At 53.0% G+C, this 26,902-nt stretch overlaps 1 protein-coding gene across 1 annotated transcript in view; it reads left to right on the top strand.

The window, feature by feature from the left end:
- The first annotated feature begins 3,053 nt into the window (after nt 1–3,053).
- The window catches only part of SGMS1 (sphingomyelin synthase 1), a 278,326-nt gene continuing 254,477 nt past the window's right edge, over nt 3,054–26,902 (top strand). Inside the window, exon 1 of the mRNA XM_057308559.1 lies at nt 3,054–3,290. The gene's annotated coding sequence lies outside the window, so the exon portion shown is untranslated. The remainder of the gene's footprint in view (nt 3,291–26,902) is intronic.

Here is a 26,902-nt window from a genome sequence, read left to right as displayed (position 1 = left end):
TTCCCGTTTTTTGTTGACCAATAGCAGGACCTAAGCCTTTCCCGAGTCCAGGAATCCTAGCCGTGGGCCAAGGAATGAGCAGAGGGTTGAGGCTTACCAGATCCAAGCCCCAGGGTTAAAACTTTGGAACCAGTTCTGTCATCTGCAGCTGGCTTTTCTGGTGAGCCTTGGTTTGAAACCAAATTGTGGGTTGGCCAGATAAGTTTAAAGGACTGCGGGGGCCCGTGAGGTCTTGTTGCTGCTCCTTAGGCTTTGTCGCTCCAGATTCTTCCCACTGACACAAATTGCCATGGACACACAGAAGCCTCCTTGCTTCTGGAGCACTATTTGACTTTGACTGCAGTTCGGTGAGTCATGGCTGCTCGTTAACGGTTCAGCTGGACAGAATGACCACATTCTTAATCAACTAGGCTACCTTCCATTCATCTGGAACCAAACAACCCAGCTCTGAACAGTCGTTCTGGCAAATGAACGGTTTTCCCCAGTATTTGCTCTTAGTATTATTTTAAATATATTTTAATGATAGATTGTGACTTGGAAGCGATTCATTTTTATTTCATAGTTGTCTTGACTTGAATGTAATTTGTGACATATTATGTGCTTGAGAATCCTAAAATTTTACAATGTGTTGCTTATTAAAATTCTGATAAAAATGCACGGATGAAATTCTTTAGGATTGGTGGACTTAAAGAATTACTTTTATTAAAACTTTTTCCTTTTTTGATCACAAACAGTAGTGACTTAAGGACCATTAACTACATTTAATTTCAGTGAAAGCCAACTCAACTCTCTTCTAGTCGCTTCACCCAGAATTTACTTGTATTGCCTTTGCAATTACTTTTTAGATTTTTAAATTATAACTTTCTCTCTCAATTATTTTGTGAAAATGGAATAAAGTGGAAATAGTTTTATATCTTGCTTTTTTCCATGGCTTAGTCTTAAAATTATTCATGGAAACAATTTAGATTTTTGTTATGAAAAATTTCAAACATACAGAACATTAAGGAAAAAATTATAATGAGCACTCTAGAAAAACCACTTACAATCAAGCCCTGTTAATATTTTGCAAAACTTAAGTTTACCTTTACGTTTTTTGGGGGGTGGGGGGACTTTAAAAACTCCTTGACACAGTCTACACCAGATGCTTACTTCAACCGTTTTTTTTCCCCCTGCAAGTCCAAAGCTTAAAGGACACTGCATAAATAGCACTTCCGAGCAACCAGCCAGCCGTTTTCTGGCATTCCTTTAGTCTGAAAAAATTGACATCACAAGAAAGCAAGGCCTCTTTTCCATCTTAGGTGCAAACTGACGGAAATACCCAGTAGGGCTACTATGACTCACTGAGTTGCCCTCAGTGGACTCAAACGCTGCAGGTTAACGGACTTTGAGCTGTTATTAAAAAGCCGTACGTTGACAACTGCACTTTCTTAACCTTCCAGGGAAGAGCGGGGCAGCGGCCGAGGGGTGCAGGAGCCAGAGACGCTGGGGCGGGGAGAGCATGGTGGCACGCGGCCTCGGTGCGCATCCCCGACCGCCCGCGGACTTTCAGGGTGCAATTTCCATGCCTCCTTTGTGAAGCGGGGCGCCACCGGGTGGGTAGAGAAAAAGCAGTGAAAGGTCTGCCAGAACCACCCGGAGGGCTTGTTCCTGGGACTGCGGGGCCCCACCCGTAGACTTGGTTCAGCAGATCTGGAATCTCGCACTGCGAACAGACTCTCGGGGGTGGGGACGGGCTGTCCGCGGCCCCCAGGAGCCCCGCGCTCCTGCTGGCCACGAAGCTCACCATCCGGGCTGTCCAGCAGCTGCGGGAAAGAGCCGCGGCCTCGCTGCAGACGCTGCCGCCAGCCCCTCCCGCCCCTCCTTAGGGCACCGGGGAGCTCGGCGGGGCCGCCGGGTGGCCGCCGCGCGGACGCGGACCCCTGCCCCAACTTCCGCCTCTGGGGAGGGCAGAGGCAGTGCGTCCCCGAAATCCTGTCCTCTGTGTTTCGCGGCCGCGCTGTAGGCTCCGCAAGCCTGCGGCCGTGCAGCGGTTCCGCGCCCCCCGCGGGGTGGAGGCAGGTGCCGAGCTGTGGCCGCGGAGGGCGTGGCGGGGAGGACGGCACTCGGCGGGCGCCCCGGGCCCGCCGGGAGGGCGGAAGATGGCTGCCCCGAGCGCCGCGGACAGTCACGTGCCCGGCGCTGCCACCGCGCGCCCCCTCCCGCGCCGGCCCAGTTCTCGATCCCGCGGCAGGCGCAGCCCCGGGCGACTCTTCGCCACGGGGATGCCGCGCGGCCCAGCCGGGGCTCGGGGGCCCAGAACTTAAGGCCACCTCTCCCCGCCGCCCGCCCCTAACCCGGGCGCGGGGGTCGGGCTCTCGGAGCCGGGGAAGCCTTCCTGGGGGCGACCTGTACCAGGTCGGGCTACTGGGCATGCGCGGTGCTCCCTTCCGAGAGCGACCGATCTCCGGGTTTTCCCCGCCACTCGGAGCGGTGGCGGCAGGTGGGGCCCGGGCGGGGCGGGGCGGCCCGGGTCTCTCCCCTTCCCGCCTGGCCCCCGGCTGGGGCTCGGCTGGACCCCGCCGGCGGCCCGACTGTTCGGGGTGGGAGTCTGCAGAGAGAGAGTCGCAGCCGCCCTTTTTTGGGATTAGGCAGGAGCTCACGCCAGTGTCGCAGCGCTCAGGGTCGCAAACTCGTTCCCCCAAGCCCGCCTCCAGGAGGCCGAGTTTGCATTCCCGGTTCGGAGCAGCTCCGGCTCCGCCCCCAGTGGCACGCCGCCCGACTGTAAACCTCGACTCCGTTCCAGTCTCAGTGAGCGACCCCCCCCCCCCCCCCAGGTCCACAGTCCTTCTCCCGAGCTCCGGATTCCTTGAAAGTAAAGTAAGAGGCTAAGCTGCGCTGCCCCTCGGGGCTTCCCGGGTCCGGTCGAGCCCCGGCTGAGCCCCGTCGACCCCGCCCGCCCGGCCCGCCCTCCGCTCCCGGGCGCCACGAACACCCGGAGGAGCGGACTCGCGGCGCGCGGAGAGCCGGGCCGGCGCGGGCCGCGGACTGGGCATGCTCGGCAGCCCGGAGGCTCGCGGTGGCAAGTCGGAAGCGTTCGCACCAGCGAGGAGCGGCCGGGCAGCGGCGGCGGCCGGGGGCAGGACGGAGCGGGCAGGGCGGGCCAGGAGAGGCAGCCGTCCACCCGCGCACGACGAGCCGGCCAGAGAGCGCGATCCCGCTGCGGAACCCCGACGCTGCCCTGCCCCGGATTTCAGTGCGCGGCGGGGGGCTCTGCGAGCGGAATTCCGGCGGTGGCCGCGACTCCGGTGCAAGTGAGCCGTGGGGTCGGGGATGGGGGTGGAGAGCGTCGATCCCGGGGGGCCGATCGGACGCGGGGAGCGGCGTGCGGGCGGCCTCGGGGCGAGGGGGCGTGAGCGCAGCCCGCGCGGAGCCGCGCGCGTACCTGGCGGGCACTCCCCCCGCGCCGCCGCTCCCGGGGGTGGGCGCGGGGCTCGGAGGGGCGGGCCGCGCGCGGGGCTCCGGAACCTGGTCTGGGCGGCGAGGAAGGCGGGGGCGTCAGTGGGCGCCTCTCGGAGGTGCTGCGTGCGCGCTGGAAGGTTGCCTAGTGCCGGATTGGGACGAGCGGAGGGTGGTGGGGCGGAAGAGCCGGAGGGCCAGGCGCCTCGGCGGGTGGCCCGGCCGGGGTCCGGAGACCCGCGGGCGCCGACCCCAAATCACGGCCCCACCCCCACGGCCCCGGCGGCGGCGTGACAGTTGGCACCTCCGGGCCAGATCGTAGCGGGCCAGGTGTCCAGGGTTTCGGGATTCCCCCCACCCCCGCCGCGGCCCCTCGGCGCCCCCCTGCCAGCATAACAGGTGGGATCCCCCTGCGGAGCAAGCAGCCCTCCCCAGGCCGCAGAACAGCCAGCAGGTTCGGAGGCGGCCTCCGCCGGAGGAGGGGGAGTGGGCAAGGCCTGGAGGAGCCATCAGGCACAGCCAGGACTGGACAGTGTCTCCAGGACGCGGCTGTCCCCGCGAGTGAGGGGTCCTGCGATCCCGAGGCGATTTGTCAAGGGCAGAGCGGCGGCAGCAGCGGCCGTCTCCCCCCGCCCGCCGTGTCCACCCCGACCGGGGCTTGCGGCTGCGGGTGGGCCAGGGAGGGCGTCCTGGTCCAGCCAACGGATTCGGGCTGGCGCGTTCTGGTCAACGCCTGTTTCCCTCTTGGGAGTCGCGAGTAAAAACCCTGGCCGGAGGAGTGGAAGGGATCCCTGCAGGTGCTGCTCGGATGTTTCTTTTCACCTTCAGACACCACAGACTTCAGCGGCACACGCTTACGAAACCCAGAGTGAAGGCTGCTTTGTGAAAGGGAAGTTTATTTTCCGTGTGAGGGGTCTGCTTACTATTTTAGCTCCCTTGACATTTACCTTCCTGGACCTTTCAAGCTGTTTGGACAGGTGACTCTGCTCTCAGACAGGGGGCTGTTTCTGGTTGGCTGCCTGGCTGTGGAGTGGTAAGCGCCTGTCATGGTGTGCCGGGAGCCCCCCACGCGTCCTGGTCCCGAGGCTTGAACATGCAGGGAGGACTGAGTGGGCAGAAAGAGAGGAGTGGGACCGGTGACGTAGCAACTGGGGGGGGAATTGCCAGGGGCCGCCCCAACACCAGGGGGTTGGCAGCGGTTTGGGCCTGTGCAGAAGGGCTGGGGCTGGGCGTCTCTTGGTTGGGCTGCAGGATATCCACGGAGAAGCCGGGCGGAGGATGGGTCCCTGCCTGGTCAGTGCTCCAAGGGAAGCCCCGGGATGTTTGGTGATTCAGCAGGTGGCAGCCTTCCAGCTCTGAAGCCGTCTGTGCCTTGGCCAAGCCAGCGAGCCAGCCAGGGGCATTAGAGGCTCCAGCTTCGAGCGAGCCTCCAGGAGCTGTCTGCTTTCTGTAGCAGCGCCCTTGCCGTAGCTGGCTGTTTGTTTGGGTCAGGAGGCCCTGATCTCTTGGCTTTCTTCACTGTTTCTCTTCATCTAGGTAGCCTGTTTTTGAGGGTCTCCCGCGCTGTGACCTGCTCAGTAGCGGGATGTGGCACCTGCCCCCGTGCACCGTTGAAAATGTAGCTAGTCATTCGGCAGCAAATGATAGCAGTATAGAAAGCAGAGAAATAGGCTTTTTCTTCTGTTCTGCTTCAGAGATTAGAAATTTACCTTTTTAATAAAATGGTAAGATGTATTTCTGTAATACTCTTCCATGCTGGTAGTGAGTTGTTGAAGATATCAGACAGCATTTTTTTTATAGAAATGGATTCAAGGGGTGGGTTAAACTAACATGAAAGGGACACAGTTATTAAGACAGTATCTTATTCCTTGGAGGATCTCAGGCATCTTTCTTGCACAGCACCTACCTTGTAGGTGCTCAATAATGCTTACTCAGCCGAATTACAAAAACACGACAGAATCTCGTCATTAAGTTTGGCACTTAAGGAACTTTATTTTCCTAGGTTAGAATTGCCCGTGTTGACCACAGACACTTAATGTTAGCTTGAAAACTCAATCCTTTCGCTTTTTTTTCCTGGTGAAGTTCCTTAATTTTCAAATTGTGGCAGATCCTGTATTCAGCTGGAAAAGAAAACCGCATGCTTTGCTCACATATCTCATACAAATCTAAAGGACTCCTACATAAAGCTATCATGTTTTTTAAAAAACTAAAATGTACTCCTGCAGCACATCAAATATATTTTATCTGTGAAACTTTATTTTATACAAAGCATTTCAGGAAGACTTTCTAGAATTCCTCAACCTTTACCGTCCCGTGAAAAGTGCTGCTGTGGAAAAGACAAAACCATGTTTGGGGAATGAGAATTCTGCATTGTTTGCACAGGGGCACACGCTCCCTCGTCTTTGGCGGAGGTGTGAGTGTTGGGCCAGCTCATGCTTGCGCATCTTTTTAACTTTGTTCTGCTCCTTCCTCCAGTTGTTCATCTGCTTCTTCTTTCCCTAAAGGCGTACTTTCCTGGCATGGGCTTGCTTGCCTAAAGCTGCTGCCAGAAAGATCTTTTGCATTTTCTCACATAAATTCAGCCAGTGGTGGTTTTTATTTTCTGATTGTCTCCTACACTGTGGAAGTCACTTCGTGGGGTGAACTGTTCTATGGTCCTTGGAAGAAGCCGTGTCTGGTGTGCCCCCGAGAGGACATGACAGGTTATAGATGGCTATTTCTTTGCCTTTTTTTTTTTTTTTTTTTGAAAGTAGCTACAACTAGTCTCTTTTGGAAGAACTGTTAACGGCCTTCCTGGTGTTAAAGGCTTTGGCCTTTCTGTAACAGGCTCTTGCTCAGGAATATAAATGGTCAGTTATTATCTCTGACCACATTCTGAGAATTGTGGCCGTAAAGTCTGTCACTTGATAAGCTAGTCTGTCACCAGATGATCCGTCCCTCTGGATGTGGGAGCTGGGAAGCAGAGTGGGATGTGGGGGAGGGGAGGGTAGAGAAAGGGGAAGAGAAGGGTTGTGGGCCAGGAGGAGGGCTTGGTTTTGTAACTGACTTCTGGTTTCACTGAAACAGAACTGAATGCTGGCCAACAAGCATGGCGGAGTCTCTCCGCTCTGGAGAGTTTCTTACCTCCACAAATAACTGCTCGCTGCTCCCCCCATAGAGACACACACAAATACAGAGAGACATGCACTCTGAGAAAAGACATAGGTGTGGACACACACTCCCTTTGCCAAGAGCCTGGAATCTCAGCTTTTTTATGTGCTAATATGTCGAAGAGGGAAACTCCAGGGCTCAGGAGCAGGATGGGTTCTGGGGGCCTGAATTCACCTGAGCTTGTCCATCAGAAAGATACCCCTTCCCTCACTGAGTGCTAAAGGGATCTGTCCCATAGCCGTTGTGGAAACTGCTGGGGGCTTCCACTGTAAGCACATGCAGGCGAGTGGGCACTTAGAGCTGCTCTCGTGGCTTTTACCTTTTAGATATCGAGGTGCCGGGAGTCGGCATGCCTCTGCTGTTGGTGCAAGACTTTCTCCTGTGCAAAGCCCCTTTCTTGTTTGACGTTTCCCCTTCATTTCTACTCCCATTCCCCCCCACCCCCAGAGGAGCCTTCTCTCCTGTGTTGGATATATTCTTAGGTACATCTGTGTCCTCGTTAAAGATGTTATTTTGTGTGTACCTTCAGTTTACGTAAGTGGTACCGTGCTATAGATTTCCTTGCATTTCTATTTCATTCAACACTAAACCTTTGTATTACGGAAATCTTCAGACATTCATAAAAGCGGGAAGAATTTCATTCAAGACTTTGCGAGGTCTGTGGTTGTGTGGGCTTGTCTAATGCTTTGCTGTGCGTCCTCTAGTTTTATTACCCGTTTTCCTGGTGAGGGACATGTAGCTCACCCCTACTCAGGCAACGCCGTGATGAACGTCCTGTTTGCGTTCTTTTCAAGATGGATGTGAGACCGTCTAGCGTAGTGGTTCTCCACATGGTCCACACTCAGGAGCCGAGGCCGCAGCGCCTGGCACCTGCTGGAAATGCAGATGCTGAGGCCCCAACCTAGCCGTGAATCCGAGACCCTGGGGGCAGACCCCATCAACTTGTGTTGTCACGTGCCCAGTCTGGAGACTGCGATGCTTGGGACAGTTTGAGACCCACTGTGGCGAGGGCGTGTGCCCGCGACCGGGTTGGCTGGGTAAAAGGGAACCCGCACGCCTGTTTTTACTAAATACTGCCAGATTGTTCTCCGTGTGGGTGCAGGAGGGTTCCTGATCCCCCACATCCTCGACGGTGGTTGGTATTAGCTGTCTTTCTAATTTTACCTGAATTTGGTGGCTATAGTGTGGGATCTCGTTTTCCTGGGAGCTTGTGTAATTTCTTAGTAAATTTGAACATCTTTTAATACGTTGGCTAGCTGTTAGCGTTTCTTAGCCGGCTGTTGTCCGTTTCTCCGGTGTTGGTCTGGACGTGCTTCTAGCGTGTTCTAGATAGTAATCCCATCGTGCCATATGTCTGTCAACTTTGTCAGTGGTCACTTTCCGAAATTGTTGTTTCTGTAGAGCTCATTCCTCTTTGCCTTCTGTTGACGGCAGGGGTCTGAAGATGTTCTTCCTTCCGCCGGGCTCGCCGGGGTGTTCTCTGCTTTTGTAGGGCTTTTCTGTGTGTGAGGTTCATGTTCACATATGGCATTGAGCAGGGATCCAGTGCCGGTTTTTCCGTTCCATTTTGTGACCCAGTTTTTCCCACGTTATTAAATTGTAAATTTTTTTCCTGAATATTTTGGAGGAGACTGTGGAGCCCCCTCTGTCATACCTGGGGTTCCCACAGGCACACGTGAGCCTCTTTTTTAAAAACTTGATAAAGTAAACTACATCCATTCCGAGTGTACCATTTGAGGACCTTTGATAGATGGACATACTTGTGAAACCACCCCAACCAAGATACCGAGTGTTTCCATCACCCGGACTTCCTGTGGGCCCTGTAGCAGTCCATCCGTGCCTTGTCCCCAGACTCAGGCAGCCACCAGTGTGCTTTCTGCCACTGTAGATTAGTGCTTGCATTTTCTAGAATTTTATATAAATGGAACCATAGAGTGTGGTACTTTCACTCAGCATACTGATTTTTTAAATCTTTGTTTAATTTGTGGCAAAACAGAGATAAAATGTACCTTTTTAAAAATTTTCTTTTAAAGATTTTATTTATTTATTTGACAGAAACAGCCAGCGAGAGAGGGAACACAAGCAGGGGGAGCGGGAGAGGAAGAAGCAGGCTCCTAGCAGAGGAGCCCGATGTGGGGCTCGATCCCAGAATGCTGGGATCACACCCTGAGCCGAAGGCAGACGCTTAATGACCGAGCCACCCAGGTGCCCCAAAATGTACCATTTTTAAGCATCAGTTAGGTGGCATTACTGCATTCCCATCTCCACTGTCCATCTCAGGAACTTTCTCATCACCCCACACTGAAACTCTGTTGCCACTACACTCAGCATAGTGATTTTGAGATTCTTCGTAGGGGTCTGTTTTTGTACCAGCCATCTGTGTTTCTCTGATTATTTTGACTTTCACAGCTTTGCATCTGTCTCACATGGCAGGGTCTGCTCTGCTGTTCTTTTCAGAACTCGGTCCTTGTGGACCTCTCTTCTTCCATACACTTCTCAGAATGCTGGTCAAGTTCTCCACAAAGTCCTGGAAATGTAATCTAACATGGGGAGAAGTGGCACATTTTGTATCTTAATCCTGTAATTCTATCCATGAACATAGTTATCTCATCTTTTACAAATGACTTAATAGAATTTAACATTTTCTGTCATGGTGATCATTGTGTGTGTGTGTGTGTGTGTGTGTGTGTGTGTGTGTGTGTGTTTACAGAGGAGACGTGTTGCTTTGAGGGTAGTTCCTTAGTCTTAACCTTTCAGGTGGGCAGAGTCAGGGCTTTGGGGACGGACTGCTGTCCATTCAGCAGCCTCGAGTGACATGGGCCAGTTAGTTACTCACTGTTTGTCCCCGGGGGCTCTTTTTTCTTCATCCTGGACCCCAAGTGCCTCCCCCAGGGGCTGCTGAGGGTGCCCAGGGGATAACATGGGAGAGGCAGCGCCTCCAGATTGTGAAACAGAGTTGCCATTCAGGGACTGTTGTGTTAGACCTCTCCTATGGCTGGCTTTAAATAGGTACTCTGAGTACTGTTCTCCTGCGTCCCAGGGATTGATAACAAGTGTCAGTAGAGCCAAGGGAATCCGCCAGCCTATGAACTGTAACACTTGTCTCGTCCACACAGGCAAGGCCATGCTTCCACCCACTTTTGTGGGGTTCACGGAAAGTGTGGTTACTTTCAAAGACTTCGGCAGTCCCATGGGGGAGAAACAATTAGAGAACTCGGTGTTATAGACGGTCTGTAATCAGGGGTTAAGTGGTGTGTCAGGGGAGTTGGTAGAAGAGAGAAATGCTACTCTGTGAGTTTTGACTCACTTCGGGTAGAATCAGATTAGAAGAGAGAGAAGGAGGGTGAAACCAAGTATAATCAGTTAGCATTTCTGTCCAGGGCTTGGAGGGCCTGGTATTCAACCCCATGGCAGTGGCTTGTGTGCCTGAGTTTAAGTGTCTCAAAACCATTGCTTTGGGAAAAGTGGTAACAAGTGGCTAGTAGGCGCTGAGCTAACTGGCAGCTTTGTGTCGTGTGGTACAGTGGCTGCAGGCCCTGACCGGAGCTCCAGGGTGTGCGTTCAGGTCTTGGCCTTACCACTTAGGAGCCGTGGGACCTCAGGCATGTTGTGTAAGCCTCCGTGCCTCAGTTTCCCTGACCCTCATCGTCGGGTGTAGTAATCGCAGATACCTCATGGTGTCCTTGTGAGACTACACTTGTCGGGTGCTTAGAGCCTGGCACAAGGTCATCACAATATAAGGGTTACTAACTCGTATGACTCCTTCTCTTCATACTCGCTGTGTTCCTCCTGTATCTCCCCTGACGTGTATCAGGCCTTATGTCCAGAATCGAGTGGCTTTTGTCCAGAAGGACCTGTTGGAGGCACATTGTGTAGAGTGGACTTTCTTCATTGCCAGGCTTGTGGTGGGCACGCGGGTTGTAGATGGAATGAATCAACCCTCGACAGATCGTGGAGCCGGGTGCCGCCTCGGTGGGCCCTACGTATCCTCCCTCAGGCCTGCGGGACAGAGAGGATAGACATCAGGTGGTTACAGGCAGGAAGCCTGTTAGACATTTTGGCAAAGATGTATTAATCATCGGGATTCATTTGTGAGCGGCCTAACTGCGTGGCCAGACTGCCTAAGCCCTTGCCCCTTGTGACCGTCCAGTGAGATGGAGGTGATTATCATTCCGTTTTTAGACAGGAGGACAGAGGGGCACAAGTAATTTGCCCCACAAAGTTGGAAGAATGCCCTGAGGGGTCTTCATGTTTTGGGCCTTTGCCGGTTGGCAAAAATTGCCAGCGTAGGTGCGTTGGTGGGTAGCTGTCATAATCAGGTAAGCGTGGTGACATACGGGTTAGCCCAGGAGGGCATTCCCATGACCTTGGAGGTTATCAGCCCAGGCGGAGGATTCTCAAGTTTCACTAGGCGTTAGAAGCACCAGGAGGCTTGTTACAAACACCCAGGAAGCGTGTGTGCCTGACATGTTCGCAGATGCCACTGATGCGGCTGGCCTGGGACCACTGTTGGAGAGCCCCTGCTGTCAGCACCGCTCGTGTCCGTGAGGGGCCAGCCGCTCCTGCTTCTGCTCACGGTCAGGTGGGATCATTGCAGATGCAGAAGTTTTAAATCCTTTCCCCGTCATGCAATAAAGACTGAACACACACGGTCGTGTTGATCTAGGCCAGCGGAGAGGGGGTGGGGCCTGAGCCAGCGCAGGGTAGACGTTTGCTCTCTGTCCTTGCCCGTGTTTCTGACGTGGGCCCAATGGGTGATAACCCAGGGTGGAGAGAAAATTCGGGAGTGCAATTCCAGACTCGTTAGCAGCACGAAGGCCATGTCGTGCATCCCATCTTAGGATGATGCCCTGATGTGTTTTGTTTTTTTCCACTTGGGTTAGTCCCTGCCGGAGGCCCAAAAAAGCTTTGTCCCTTCATCTATCCCTTTGGAAAGATTTAGGGAGAGAATTTAGATTTAGAGAGAAATCAAAAGCGTATAAAGATACGTATCCTGATGGTGGAGAGGCTGAAGATCATCTTATTTGGGGTAATTGTAGTAAAAAACTATCTGTAGTTTAAAAAAAGGAAGAAAAAGGAGGGGCTGTGCACCTTCCCCAGCGGTGGTGAGGTAAGGTGGCCAGCAGGTGTCCACGGGTCGTGCATGCCCACGTGCACAAAGCCCTCGAGAAGGAGGAACTGTGTTTGTATGACCAGAGTTTTCCGTCTTGCGACGGAGGCTGCGTTTCCTCCATGGGGACCATGTGACACATAAAACCGTGAGATGAGAGATACTGACTTTTGAAAGATTTTATAGGACATGGGAACTTAGATTCTAACTCAGAGGAGAACACACGAGTAAATCGTCTTTGGGAAGAAGACTTTGCCCTGTGCTGTTGTCGGGGCTCCCCCCTGACCCCGCAGCAGGGGACTGCTTGGGGAGGGAAGGTGGCAGGCCACGGGGGTGGGGGATTGCCAGGGGAACACTGGGAGCCCCCACAAGAGATGTTCTGACGTCTGGTCTCTCCAGAGCCTGGGGTTTACAATGGCCGTAGACTTAGTGTGTTAAGGGTCCACAGTGGCTGGGACCTCGTTAAGCCTTGAAACGCGCAGAGGCGAGTGAGATGTGGTCTGGGTTCTCAGGGTTTGGAGGGGGGGGGGGACAGATCTGTGCACAGAGAAATGCCATCACCCCGTGGTGCATGCAGCGTGGCACCTGCTTGGGGCTCCGTGTGCGCAGCGCGGGAGCAGGTAGCCCAGACGGTAGGCTGCGGCAGATGGGGCTGGATGTGGTGCGGCGTGGTGTTCTCGTCTTCTCTCCCTTGTTTCTGGGGCTGCGGGGTGAGCGTGGTCACTCCAGTAACAGAGCGGAGTGTGGGAAGAGGCATGCTGTGCGTGGTCAGCGCTGTGCGTGGTCAGCCTGCAAAGGGGAACCGGGAGCTGGAACCACACTTGGAAACCGCGTAGGCAGTTGTAGGGGGCACTCGAGAGTTCGTCTTTAAGAAACGTGGCTAACTTTTAGCTATTTCCTGGAATGTAGAACCTGGCGAAGATGAACGACTTTCTATCTTTAAGGCGAATCGGCGTTTTTAAAAAAAGATTTTTTTATTAGAAACAAGGTTTTATTTGCTCACAATTTTTGGCAAAGTTTGAAATCCCACTTTCAGTTTGTTTTCAGTGGTTTTCATTTCTCGTTTACGTTGTCCTCCCTTCTGCCTTCTCCCTTCCCCCTCCTCCCTTCCTGGATACCCTTACAGACACCGAGCGTGCAGGCCCACATGTGCCAAAGCCGTGACCTTGGCTGGCTCGTGCCTCTGCTTCCTTACCTGTGAGTGGAGAGCTTGGGTTCGTGGATCCTAGTCATCTGCTCCCAGGTTGCACGACACCCAGAAGAGTGGCTCACGAGCCCCACGGCGCCTGCTGTTTATCATCCTGTTCATAGAGAAGAGTCTGATTTCAGCGCGACTTCCCCAGTCCTGCTGAGCTGTGTGTCCAGACCACGGTATAGAAACAGCAACGAGTGGTGGGTTCTTCACGGTTTACGGTGCCCCTCCCGGCAACGCTGTCTCTGTTAAAGGAACAAAATGTGGGCTGTTGGGTCATTCAGAAGTCCCATCAGGTGCACTGTGTGACTCCATGACCAGCCTCAGATGGTGGGTGGGGTGGGGACGCCCCTGCCAGGCCAGGTAGCTGGACGGTGCTCGTGCTGGGAATGGGGCTCCCCGGAGTCACAGGGTCAGCGAAGTTTCGGGATAGAGCAGAAACGTCCTGGAGGCAGGGTGGAGAACACAGTTCGGCAGAGCTGCTCCCTAAGGAGGTGGGGAGGGCTGGCTGAGGGGTCCTCCCGTCCCAGTAGTGGGGGCAGCCGCGGAGGCCAGAGAAATGGCAAAGTGGGGAGCTCTGCCGAGAGCTTTTCACCCTCCTGACAAACGCAGGCTGACAGTTTGGGCAGCCATCTGCATGGAGTGGGGTGTGCGTAGGGCGCCAGAGAAGCGGACTTGGCTCCTCGAGAGGTGTGCAGCAGGTGGAGGAGGACCGAGGCACTGGCAGACTCCGTGTGCCGGAGAAGCAGCTCTGGGACCGCCAGGGCATCCTGAGAGAAACACGCTGTGTGGGCGAATGCACAGCCTTCAGCTGGAGACGGAGCCGCAGCCCTGGGCCCCTGAGACAGAGTGAGCAGGTGGGGACAGGTGTGACGGCTGCCAGCGCGCCCTTGTGAGGCTGTGTGACTCTCGAGCCACCGTGTGGGAGTGCCGGACAACGGGTCCTCTCGGTGACGGGAACTGGGAAAGGCAGGGACCCTGGAGCCCGGGTTCTGAAAGCCGTCAGGGAGTGCTAGGCAGGGCAGTGGAGCTGGGTTCCGGACCTTTCGGGGCACGGGCCCTGTCATGTGAGAGGGGAACCGTGGCCTCTGCATCGGGGGTGCTCACATGAGCCCTCCTGGCCGAGGCTGCAGCTGTGCAGGGCAGCCCTGTGGCGGGCCAGCTGTCCTGGGCCCCCCGGCCAGTCCCGTCGGACAAAGGGAGCGCGGCTTCCCTTCCTGCTCCCTGTGTGGCGTGTGGGCCCTTCACTCGACCAGGACGTCTCGAGTGTTCTTGATGTTTGACCATGTGGACTGTTGTCCTTTTGCTTGTGTTTCTCCCTGATCTTGTCCCAGAGCTTGTTGCTGTCCCCGCTGGTTGTGAGTTCAGTTTCCTCACCCCAAGATCCCAAATGCACAGAACGTCCCGTGTTTGTCATCATCTCTGTGGAAATCCTCACGGGCAGCCTCGGACTCTGGCCGAAGCCTTCAGAATCTGACAGCAGCTTGACGTGGAGGATGGGGCTAAGCACAGGGGTGAGCCCAGCAAAGGCTCCGCCCGCACGGAGCTTTCCGGGAAGCGGGTCTCACGCAGTCATCACGTCGGCACGCCTGGCGCTGGGAGGCAGAGCCTCGGCCGTGCCTCGTGCCTCCTCTTGGCGCCGCTGGCCGTTCGCAGGCCGGTAATTCGACATTTGTTTTATGGCCGCTGTCTGTGTTGTGACACCTGAGTTCTTCTGGAAGGGCCTGCAGAGTTACCAGCCGTTGTGCTGGGCCGCGTTCCAGGTTTCCACAGGGCCCTGCACGTGACCTGCTTTCCCCTCCTCTGATTTTAGAGACCGAGGCGAGGTGGCGGGCGCTGACGGAGACTTCTCAAGCTCCCTTTGGCCGTCTGCGTGAAGGCCCTGGCAGCGGACCCAGGCTTCCCCCCAGTGCCAGGGTCCGTGTGCGGGTTCACAAAGCCGCTGAAATCACACTTACCCTTTGGGGTGTGTGCATTTTTCTGGGGAGGGTGTCTAAAGCTTTCATTAAATTCACCAGGAAGACCTCTGAAAGGTCCCTTTTAAAGAAAGTGGATAAAAAGTTAAGACTGTATGATTGAGGGTCTTTATTGCTGCCTGTCCGCTGGTTAGAGGGACTGATAAGAAGGGACCACCGGGGCGGGGAGGCCGCTGCACGCCAGGAGCCCCTTGTGGGTATAGGGCACTTGACGTTTCTGTGTGGTAGGGGTGGGACACGGTCAGCTCTTGCTCGGAGGAAATAGAAGCAAAGGGACAGAGCTGCTGTCATGGAGGACCGGCCACCTTAGAGGGAGAATGGGGTGGCGTGTGTGATGCTGCCCTGTGGCTCGTCGTCCACGGAGCCAGAGGAGAAGGTGAGCCACAGGAGGAGCGCGGGAGACTCTGGAATGGGTGCCTCTCAGATTCCTGCGTCTGATGGAAAACAGGTCCGGAGAGGACAGTTAGGACTTCAGCCGTCGATGTCAGAGGCGCCTGGTTTAAGGGATTCTCCTGTGTGGGAAGTTCCTAGCAGTTTACCTAGATGGTAAAGTTCCTGATGATTGTCCTTCAAGATCAGGGTGTGGAGGGTGGCTTTTTTTTTTTTTTTTTTAAGATTTTATTTATTTATTTAACAGCGATAGAGACAGCCAGCGAGAGAGGGAACACAAGCAGGGGGAGTGGGAGAGGAAGAAGCAGGCTCATAGCGGAGGAGCCTGATGTGGGGCTCGATCCCATAATGCCAGGATCACGCCCTGAGCCGAAGGCAGACGCTTAACTGCTGTGACACCCAGGCGCCCCTGGAGGGTGACTTTTAAGAGGGCTGGCATGGATACTTACATACATTCCAGGAATTTATTTTAAGAAATAATCAGCCCCTCGTTCATCCCAGAGCTGTCTATTGGAAAAGTTGGAAACCAGATATCAAATACTAGGGCACTGGCTAAACAAATTACGTATACCCACACACGGAATACTAGGCAACCCTGGAACATATTATGTAGAAGAATAAGCCCGTAGAAAGATGTCCTATAAACATTGTTACGTGCAAGCGGGTCTGTGGTGCTTTTGTAGAAAATACGCTCTTCCCAAAGTCTTGGTTGATTGCTGCTGTGGGCCAGGCGCCGCCTGGGCGCGGGCGACAGGGCGGTGAGTGTGCGCGGATACGGTCCCTGCCCTCAGCAAGCCTGTGGTCTGCTGGGCAAGAACGGAAGCCTTGTGTAAGAAGCCTTGTTTAAATACTCGCAGGAGGACTGGGCAAAGAATGACTCTTACCAGGCAGTTTGATCCCTGTAAAGTCCAATCCCCTGTCTCTCTCTGCTGGTTACCAGCCGTATCCCTGACATGAAACCGCCCATTTTCCGGAAAGTCGGAGGTCAGTCATCGAGGTGTCTTCCTGCTCATGCCTGCTGTTCAGCCGTCCTCTCTCAGCTGGCCGCACAAAGCTGCCGTGAAGCCTGGGGAGGTGTGGGGCTCTGCTCTCAAGAGCGGCCCTCCGGAGGGGCAGCCGGAGATGGAGCTCCGCACAGCGCCGTGTGATGGGATTCCGGGTGCCCTGGCGACTGGGCCAACGTGTTCAGGAAGGCGGTCAGCGGGAGGGCAGGTGTACGCTGGGGCTGGATGCCGGCTGGGACGGGGTCGCCAGGGCCCCTCCGAGTGGCCCCCTGGGGTCTGGCTGTTGAAGGCGTTTTAGCCTAGGTTCGGTTTTCCTTTAGAAAACTTTTCTCCTGCCTTCTCCTTCTCACTCTTCTCCCCCCTCTCCTCCCTTTCTCCCCTACTTTTCGTCTTTCTCGTCTGCTTAAAAAATACATAAGCAAAAAGAATATCATTCAGAATCCTATCACCTGTCGATAACCATTGCTAGCATTTTGGTGTGTGTCCCTCCCGTCAGTTTTACATCAATATTGGTTGTGCACTGAATGAACATTTTGGCCGAATGCCAAAAGGTAGAATGTTAGTAGGACCTGTATCGCCAGAAGGAAATCTCACTGGACTTCTGGGATGCAAGTAGAAGTCTGAAACTTCATGAAAATGATGATAGTGTTATTAAGATGACAACAGTTAGCACTGTGGCACGGGAAACTTGATTTCTTAGTGGGCGCGGTCAGCGCAGTGAACATCTGTGGTCCAGGGTAGGTGATGGCTCAGCGGGGGTGGAGGGAGCAGCAAGACATTATTTGTGTTTTGGTTTTCGAATAATTATTATTGTTTTGGCCAGCTCTGAGGATAACACACCATGAAGGGAAGTTTGTCTCCAACTTAATTAAACTTTTGTCAAATCACTGACATCTCTCTAACTCCCGGACCTGCCACTTTCCTTGGTGATGAGGGTGCGGTTGTGGAAAGCGGCCCCTCACCCCAGCTTTGGGCTGTGCCTGAGGAAGGGACTATGTGGATAATCTCAGGAGCGCAAGTGAGACCATTGCCTTCGTGCACATTGTTGTCCTGGTAGTTTCTTACGTGACTGCTGCTTCACACAGCCAGTTGAGAGAAAAATGGTCCCGAAGCCTTGGCTCAAGCAGCGTGGCGTGGAGTGGTGTCATTGGCTTTCAAGGTGACAGAGCTGATTTCCAGTCTCCATCGACGTTCACTGCCTGCACACCAGTTTCAGCATCTTCCCTGGAGAAGAATGACAGAAGGTTCTGTGGAGAGACGGCACGTGAGAAGTGCTTGCTGTCTGAGGCACCCCAGGTTCTAACAGCGGACGTTGGCAAGTTCGTCAGCGCGCCCTGTAACATTGTCAGTAAGCGTGCTCTGTGGACTCCACTCTCCGCGTTATACAGTGTTCTAATTTTATTGAGGCATCCTTTTAAAATAGGTAATAACGAGCCATTCCATCCTGTCTGCACGTCTCAGTACACCTTCGTCATGTCGTAAGTACGTAGGTACTCCTGTAAGTCCTAAGTGCCTGACAACATCCCTTGGGTGGCATGTTGTTTGTGTTTGGGTGGAAGAGGTTTTTATTCTGAGATTCGTCTGGAACGCTCACCGACATTTGGAAATCAGTCTTCCGATGCTAAGTAAACATTCGAATGATGTGCCTTGTTCACGTTACAGATGCTGCCATGCTAAGTGGTGACACGTTGATCACACATGAGTTCAAGGATACAGGAAACATGTGAAGAAGCGTTCTGCCCCTCAGCCTTCCAGATCGAAGCCCAGGTGTGGAAACTGGAGACCGCTCTGGTACACGCTCCGACGCACGTAGCAATGCATATTCTAATATTAGTATAGGCTCAAAGCGTAGTGTTTCTAAGACGTGACTGAGAGTGCTCCAAATCTGTAATTTGCTTTGTTTTTTTTTTTTTTTTTTTTTAAGATTTTATTTACTTATTTGACAGAGACAGCCAGCGAGAGAGGGAACACAAGCAGGGGGAGTGGGAGAGGAAGAAGCAGGCTCCCAGCAGAGGAGCCTGATGTGGGGCTCGATCCCAGAATGCCGGGATCACGCCTTGAGCCAAAGGCAGACGCTAAACCGCTATGCCACCCAGGCGCCCCGTGTAATTTGCTCTGAAGGAGTACAAACATCTTTTATTTTGCTTTAAGTAGAGTAAAATATACGTAACATAAAATGGACCATTTTACCGTTTTTAAGTGGATCATTCATGGCATTAAGTGGACTCACTGTGTTGTGCAGCCGTCATCACCGTCCATTCCAGGACTCCCTCATCCTTGCGAGCTGAGATTCTTTCCTCCCTTCCTCCTACCCGGTAGCCCTGGCGCCCACTCTTAACTTCTCTGGCTAGGACTTTGTCTTCTCTAGGGATCTCATGTACGTGGAACCGTACAGTGTTTGTCCTTTTGTGTGTGGCATATTTCTATCTTTAAATAGGCTTTTTTTTTTAAGATTTTATTTACTTATTCGTCAGAGAGAGAGAGCACAAGGAGGGGGAGAGGCAGAGGGAGAAGCAGGCTCCCTGCTGAGCAAGGAGCCCGATATGGGGCTTGATCCCAGGACCCTGGGATCATGACCTGAGCCGAAGGTGGACACCTAACCAACTGAGCCACCCAGGTGTTCCCCCCCCCCTTTTTTTAATAAGGAAAAATGTGTGCCCTCTTGTAATCAGTTTTGCTCTTGGGCTGCGACGTTCAAGTTTGATCAAGGGGATGCTTCCCTTGTGGACCTAAAAACACCCAAGTACTTCCAGCAGTATTCAGCGGAAGCCGTAATATTTGCTTGAGGTCAAGAGAGCAATTTCACGGAACAGAGGATCCCCGACTCACCATGTTCTGACTTTATGGTGATGAGAAAGTGATGTAGAAACCGTACTTGGAATTTTTAGTTTGGACCTTTTCCTGGGCCAGAGAGATGCAGCCTCCAGTCGCCCCCCACCCCCCATCATAAGGGTCAGCAACCTGCACACTTCCCACCATTCTGCCCCCACACAGACATCCTGTTAGTCACCTCGACACAGTGCTTAGTAGATCACATGGGAGAGTCGACACTTTATTATCAGATAGACTCTGTATTAGATGCTCTAGGCCACCTGCAGGCTCCCGTGAGTGTTCTGGGCACGGTGAAGGTCAGCTGGCCTGAGCTATGAGATTCAGTGCTGGGTGCATTAAATGCATTGTCACCCTGTGGTATTTTCAACTTATGTTATGTTTATTTATTTATTTAGTATTTTTTTAAAAATTTTATTTATTTGTCAGAGAGAGAGAGCACAAACAGGCAGAGTGGCAGCAGAGAGAGAGGGAGAAGCAGGCTCCGCGCTGAGCAGGGAGCCCGATGCAATGTGGGCTCGATCCCAGGACCCCAAGATCATGATGCCTAACCGACTGAGCCACCCAGGTGCCCCTTATGTTAGGTTTATTGGGATGTAACCCCCCGCCCGTCGAGGAAGAGACTACATGAGAGCGGTCTTGCCCGTGAACTTGGCAGCAGCCTTTCCTGAGGCCTGTCAGCGTTCCTGGAAAACAGCCTGCTGTTTCCACATCTTTTGCTCCGATCGGTCTTGCCTGGTGGGACAGAGAGCTGGCAGTGGGGCTGGCGCCTCCGCTCAGCCTCTCAGCCTGGGCTGGTGGAGTCCTCGGTAGAGCCCTGTCTGGGTGCGCACGTCATGACTTATTTCAGCGATTCGCTGGGCGGTGAGCTTGTCCCGGGCAGCCAGGCACGCCGTGCAGGGACCGCCGTGTGTTTGGGACGGGCGCTGAGGCTCTGGGCTGTAGCCGTGTGCTCTTACAGCGTGTGTCAGCTCGGGGTGCACGTGTGTACGTAGGGGGGGCCGGAGGGAGCACGCGGAGTGGCACACTGGCCCCCCCCGGCTCTGCTGGGTGGGGTGCTGGGATTGGGGGGGCACAGTCATCCGGCCGCCACCGGTTCGGGCACTGTTTCTCTGGAGCTATGGGAGATGGAGGTTAGCTTCCTGTTTGTGGTAAGAGAAGCGAAAGCTTTTGTACCTTTATAGGCCTGATAAGAATCAAACGTGATGACTGTGGTTTCAGTAGCCTCCGACGAGTCTGTTTATGCCGCCCGCATTTTCTGAGGGACGTGTCTGAGGAGGGCGGCCGGCCTCCAGGTCACTGACCGCACGGTGGACACACGTTTAGAGTGCGAGTCTGTGTTTTGCCCTAGGATCTTTGTTTCATCCTCTTCTGGCATCTGTCTCAGTGTGGGTGTGGATCGCAGGGTTGTGGAGTGGGGTTAAAACAAGGCCTTGATTTCAACTTTTGTTTTTTTTTTAAAAGATTTTATTTGTTTATTTTGGGAAAGGGGAGTAGAGGGAGAAGTCCCGACCTGGGACTCAATCCCAGGACCTTGGATCATGACCTGAGCCGAAGGCAGATGCTTCACTGACGGAGCCACCCAAGGCCTTGATTTAAATATGGGACCAGGAACAAATAGCATCCATGTTTGATATTCAGTCCTATCGTTTATATATTTAGTTAGACACTCTGGCAATCAGTCAAGTATTCTACTTCAAAAAATAACCACAGTACCGTCTGAATTAATTTTTTGGTTTAACTCGTCTGCGATAGGTGTCTGGGGAGAAAGATAATTGGGGCGCTTTCGTACCATGAACATTCTAAGTGCCGCTAACGAACGTACGGCCTCCGATCCCCGGGCAGACAGTTTGCAGTTGAAGTCTGCCTTCTGTTATGCACCTGACCGCTGAATGCAAGGTGGCACCTGCTGTGTTGTACCCCCCAGCTCCCCCATAAGGCATTGTTGTGGTTCCCTTTTGGTGGCGAGAACGTGGCAGAGATGCGGGGCTCCTGCCTGCATGTCCCCTGATGGACCGGGGACCCCAAGTGATCGCTGTCTTCACCCCTGATGGGAAAGGTGGGCCCCACTCCCGACGGAGGTTAAGCTCAAAAGAGGACTATAGCAAACGCCCCCAGGCTATTTATGCCTCCAGCGTCTGTTGAGCCCTTGCTAATCTGAGTCTTCGCTGACCAGTCCACTGAGATTGCTGACCTGATGTCCTCCATCCTCCTCGCCTGTCCCGGACCCTCCTGCTTTCATTTCCTGTTTCCTCATTGGGTCTTCGAGGTCCTCTTATCTTTGCAAGAACTCCCTTTCTCTTTCTCTGCCCCACTCGTACATGGAAATGCTCCCTGAGGCTCACCCCTCACCCCTGCAGTGTGCAGTCTCAGGGAGCAGTCCCCTCTCTTCCAGGTGGGGTTTTGTGCAGATGGGGGTCCAGCTGGGAGAGGGTTCCGATTATTGGGTTTTTGGCTCAAAAAGTTCCTTACTGTCTGGGAGGCATGGTCACAGCAGTTTAGCGCCTAAACTTAGACTGCGTGAGGGAGTGACGGAGGAAGTGCGGAGCATTTTCCGCCCCAGGGTTCTGTGGGAGGAATAAAACTCTAGGGGGTCGGAATTATTGATGTAGATTAAACCTGACTCTTCCCATCTGATCTGTACTTCGTTTCCAGAATGGTTAAGCCCCCTGCTGGGGTGGGCAGTGGCATGTATTTAAAGTTTTATGCTCTTCTTCATTTTTGAAAATTCAGCAAATAATAAAATCTCAAGCTGCTCACAGGTGCCCTCACCGGCGCCGTTCCTCTGTCTCGGTGTAGAACATGCGTTGTGCACACTCTTCACAGTGACATGTTCAGAGATGAGAAGTATTAGATACTGACTTCAAGAATTCATTGTTTTGGTCTCGTGGGTGTGTCGCCAGTTGCATCTTTAAGGTCCCTTCAGATTATATGGCTGTTTGATATCAAATATTTGTACAGTATTTATTTTATGACTGTAGAGGGTCACACACTTAATTTTCTTTACCACTCCATTTTCTTTATTGCTTTAACATTTGGAGGTACTGTTTCTGAGATTGTAGATCTTAAGACTGTGATTTCTTGGATTTTTTTTTTTTTTTTTTTTTTTTAGTTTACTGAACTGGCTGGTGGAGATTTTGTCAGATTTGCTCATTTGTGTGGCTCAGAAGTTTATGGAAAATGAGTACGAGAACACGAGATATTGGGCGGCATACACCATGGTGTATGGATTGTTGCTAGAGACGGGTTTGGGTGCCTGCAGGGGCCAGTCACCAGCGATGGGCTGAGGATAATAATGCCCGTCGTGCGGGTTTGTTACGGGATCGGGTCTGTCAATGCCCAGCACGTTCCGGGTGTAGAGTACATGGTAGTGGCTATTACTAGGGCTTCTTTTTGAGGCCAGAAAGTAGTAGAAAGTGGTTATGGGGGCACCTGGCTGTCTCAGTTGGTGGAGCACGTGACTCTTGATCTTGGGGTTGTGGTTCAAGCCCCATGTTGGGGGTAGAGTTTACTTGAAAAAAAAAAAACGTGTTTCTTTATTAAAAGAAAAAAGTGGCTATGTCTTCCTGTTGTTCTCTTCTGTAATTTACCGTTAGGGGATTTGGTGGTAGCACGAGGGCGGTCTCGTTCTGTTTTTTGATTGCATTCATATCGTCTAAATTTGCGCATTCCCATCTTCTGTTCTGGTTGCTTTTACAGCTGTGGAGCATGATGTGAAAATCACACCAGATCACAGTAAGATTTTCTGTGTCTGGAAACTTTGCAAATCAGTCAGTCTGACCAGCCAGTCCTTTGTGCAGGGAGTCATGGCTTTACATTGATTTTTTTTTTTTCTGTTTTAAATGTTTTTATCATGAAATATTTTAAACATTTAGAAAAATATAGAGAATGATATAATGAAATATACCCAAGCCCTCAGTTTTATCAAATGTTTTATATATTTGATCTGTCTTGGGGAGTGGGGGTGTGTGTGTATACATTTTTTTTTTTTTTAAACAAACATCCTGTCTCCATGGGACTGGAAGTTCAGGGGCTATGGGGTCTGGTTCTCTGCTCTCTGGTGCCCGGGATGGTGCATGGGGAGTGGCGGTCTTCACAGAAACACTGTGTATCCTTCTCCAGTGGCCTTCCCCTCCCTTCTTCCCGGAGGTAGCATTATCACAGATAGCTGGCTTTGGAGGAGGGGAAGTTTCTTGTTGGGCTCAGCCAGTGATACAATTGTGAGTTAAATTGGGAGTACCCTCAGGGAACTTTCAGCACCAAGATACACCGTAGGGCAGATGAATTCAGAAGCAGCTCCTATGGAAACCGGAACAGTCTCCCTGCAGGTGCGGAGCCACGGTAGCCGTTGGGATGAACTTGAAGACATGAAGATGGGGCAGGCGAGCCAGAGCTCCACAGTGGGGACAGTGTTCCGAGGGATTCAAAGTAGGTAGTTCAGGATTGCCTGGACTTTGTTATCAGAAAGGAGGAGCAAGAGAAGACACAGTGGGCAGAGAGCAAGACCCCTGAACCCTAACCTTACAGAACCAGCAGCGCTAGGCCCTTGATGGAGCAGGACATTCCAGAAGCAGGCCAGCCTGGAAGAAAGTTTCGTTCCTGTCCTTCTGGCTGTGTGGCCTGGAGTAAGCCACTTGCCCTCTCTTACTTCGGCCGCCAGGAAGTTAATGGGGAATTGAGTTTTTAGCTAGACATGGCACTGTTTTGAGGTTCTGTTGCCTGTGAGGATTTGAGATAAGCGGGTCCATGATGAGAAGCCTAAGCCTTACTGGTCAGTCACATGTACAGAGTGACCTCCCGTGCATGCAGTCATGTGCACGGTGAGCCCGCCGGCGCTGTTCTTCCTCCAGTACCCTGTGAAAAAGACCACCCTCTTCTCAGTCATCAGGGCTGAACCGGGGACCATCCACAGTTGCTTTTCCATGACCCCCGTCCCCTTCCAGTCACCAGAGAGAGGTCATTTGGTGTCTGCATTCTCTCTTGCATTCATGCAGACTTGAGCCTGCGTCCCTTCCTGCCAGGATCCCATCTAGCTGTCCGCTTTCTGCCCTGACCTCATTCCACTCTCCGACTGCCGGCAGTCCTCTTCCCAAGTGGCAGACGCGGTCATGGTAACGTCCTGCCGACCTGTGCCCGTGGTTGCCTGTGCCTCTAGGAGAAAGCCTACGTGCCTCAGTTGAACATGAGTGTCTGTGATCTGTCTACCTCATCCACCTTGTCCCCTCCCTGATGATTCCTTCCGAGCTTTGTGCTCACGCGAATGCTTTGTGCTGCACTTGCCTGCCTTAGTTTCCTCTTTCAGGGTCTCCGGGGTGAGCCATGGCCGCTCCCCGCGCACCGCCCCCGCCCAGCAGCCTGGGCTGGGTGTTGCCCTGCACCTGCCACAGTCCTTCCCCCAAGCACGCCGGCTACTTCGAGGGGGCAGTTGGGATATGAGTGTGCACGCAGGATGTGTGGTCACAGCCCAGCCCTGGAGAGCAGTGGCAGTCACACCTCGTGTGTGTGTCCCCTCAGGTGCTTCTGCGGACGTGGGGTTACTCATTGGTCTCGAGGGGGGCCCGGGGCCATCCCCTCCTGCAGGGGCAGAAAGGGAATGAGCAGTGAAGCAGTGCCCCTAAAGTTGGGGGGCTGTCGGTGCTGGAAGAGACCAGACTCGGAGTCCCCTGCTTGTTGTCCCCTCTCTTAGCCGGCAGAAGCAGGGCGTGTCAGAGTGATGTTTTGCACGTCATCATCAAAAAGGAGAATTGGCAGAGGGAGTGATGTTCGAAAAGTTTCCTGCGTGTGAACTTCGTGGGAAGACTGTCCATTTCTCCGTGCTCCCATGAGCGCTGGGGAAGCGCTCAGATGCTGTGCCTCCCTGGGTTCCCCCGGCCGCAGGGCTGGGCCCCAGAGTGGTGGTCTGGGTTCTGCTCTGCGCGGAGCCCAAGGATTCGCCACATTTCAGCTGGTCCCTGCTTTGCAAACTAGTAAGGTGACAGCAATAAGATCTTAGTCATTTAGTAAGTTGTATTCTTTACATTCTGTTAAATCCTTTTTTTTTTTTTTTTAAGATTTTATTTATTAGGGGGAGAGACAGAGAGAGCATGAACAGGGGGAGGGGCAGAGGGAGAAGCAGGCTCCTCACTGAGCAGGGCGTTTAACGTAGGACTCAGTCCCAGGACACTGAGATCATGACCTGAGCTGAAGGCAGATACCTAACCGACTGAGCCACCCAGGTGCCCCTTCTGTTAAATGCTTTGAAAAATGAAGTGGTCTCTTCCATTCTAGAATTCTGGAGGCTCTGTATGCACTTAGGACAAGAAGATGGCTCAGGAGCACTCAAAAATCATGTCCTTAATTTCCAGGAATTTCTAAAATGTTGAACATTGCTGCCTCTGAAGTGGGCCGTTGCAGGGAAACCGTGCCCGCCTGTTTGATCAGCCCTCAGCTCCTCGACCCTGCTGGCGTTTGGTCCTCGAGGTGTGGCGGCCTCTCTGCCCCTAGGAAACCCGTCTTCTCTTGGATCCTGTCGTGTGAGAGAGCGCTAGTCTGCGTCTTCTGTCTGTCCCTGCATTGGTGCTTTCCCCACTGTCCACTCTGCTGTCCACACACATCAATGGTTTTCATTGTATTTCGTTCCCTGCTGGTACTTGTGTGGATCCCTGGCTATTTTCCTGTATGTGGGTATTTCTGCTTATTTGTCCTGCTGTCCTCCCAGACTCCATGACTTGAAGACAAGTTGACCTTAGAATGTTTGCAGTGGGAAAGGATCAAAAGACCATTTGCTTCATTGTCTCATTTTAGGAGTAGGTAAACTGAGGCTCAGGGGGCTGATGCGGCTTATGTAATTTGACACAGCCCTCCTTCAATGGAGTCAGACTAGAAACCAAGGTTCCTGACCCTTTGTATCTCATGGGGCCTTTGTGTTGACTTATCCTCACACACGGACCCTTTGTGGTCTGCTGTTCCGTTATCGTTAGCTTGGCAGGGAGCCTCAGAGCTGTTCGACCCTCACATGTCCCTCTGTCCCCTCAAAGCACATGTCACATAGCCATTCACCAAGGCCTACCGATTTTTTCTATGATTTAAAAATTTTATTCAGTTATTTTAAAAAAATACCAGCAGTAAAATTCACTCTTCTGGAGCCTTTCGTTCTGTGAGTTTTAACCCGGGCACTGATGCGCGTCTCCTCACTGCGGACGGCGTGTGGGTCGGTCCGCCGCTGCTGCCTCGGCCTCTGCAGGGAGAGCCCCCATCCCCAACTCCTACGACGCGGGTCTGTTCTCCGTTGCGATGGTTTTGCCTTCTCCAGAATATCACGTAAGAGGGAGCGTATCCCCTGCTGGGACCCACTTCTTCCCTCAGCGGGAGCGTATTGGAGGTTCGTCCGTGGTGTCTGTCCCTTTCTTACTACTCAGGAGTGTTCCAGCCATGGGCGTACCACAGTTTTTTGTGTTTTGTTTTTCTGCCCCTCCCCCATTGCACTCCCACTGGAAGCACACGAGGGTCCTGGCGGGTGTGCGGCTTTGTCAGCATACGGTGTTGCCGGGTCTAAAAATTCAGCCACGCTCGTAGGCGTGCGGTGGTCTCTCGCTGTGCTCTTAAGTTGCCTTTCCCTGGTGATCAGTGGTGCTGAGTATCTTTTCATGGCTTACTTGCCTTTCTTCTGCCTGTTACGTGTATCTCTGTGTGTCTTCCATTATACTGTTTGTTATACCCATCGTATCATAATTGTGCCTAAGTTTTTATGTCAACAGTGCTGTCCACATACTCCGGTAGGTTCCAGATGTCAAGGCACGGAGCGAGGAACTTTATGTACATAATCTCATTTCGTCCT

The sequence above is a fragment of the Ursus arctos genome, unplaced genomic scaffold, assembly GCF_023065955.2.
Source record: "Ursus arctos isolate Adak ecotype North America unplaced genomic scaffold, UrsArc2.0 scaffold_7, whole genome shotgun sequence".
Classification (NCBI taxonomy): domain Eukaryota; kingdom Metazoa; phylum Chordata; class Mammalia; order Carnivora; family Ursidae; genus Ursus; species Ursus arctos.
Note: the sequence above shows the minus strand (reverse complement) of the source record. Positions and strands in the feature narration are given on the sequence as shown.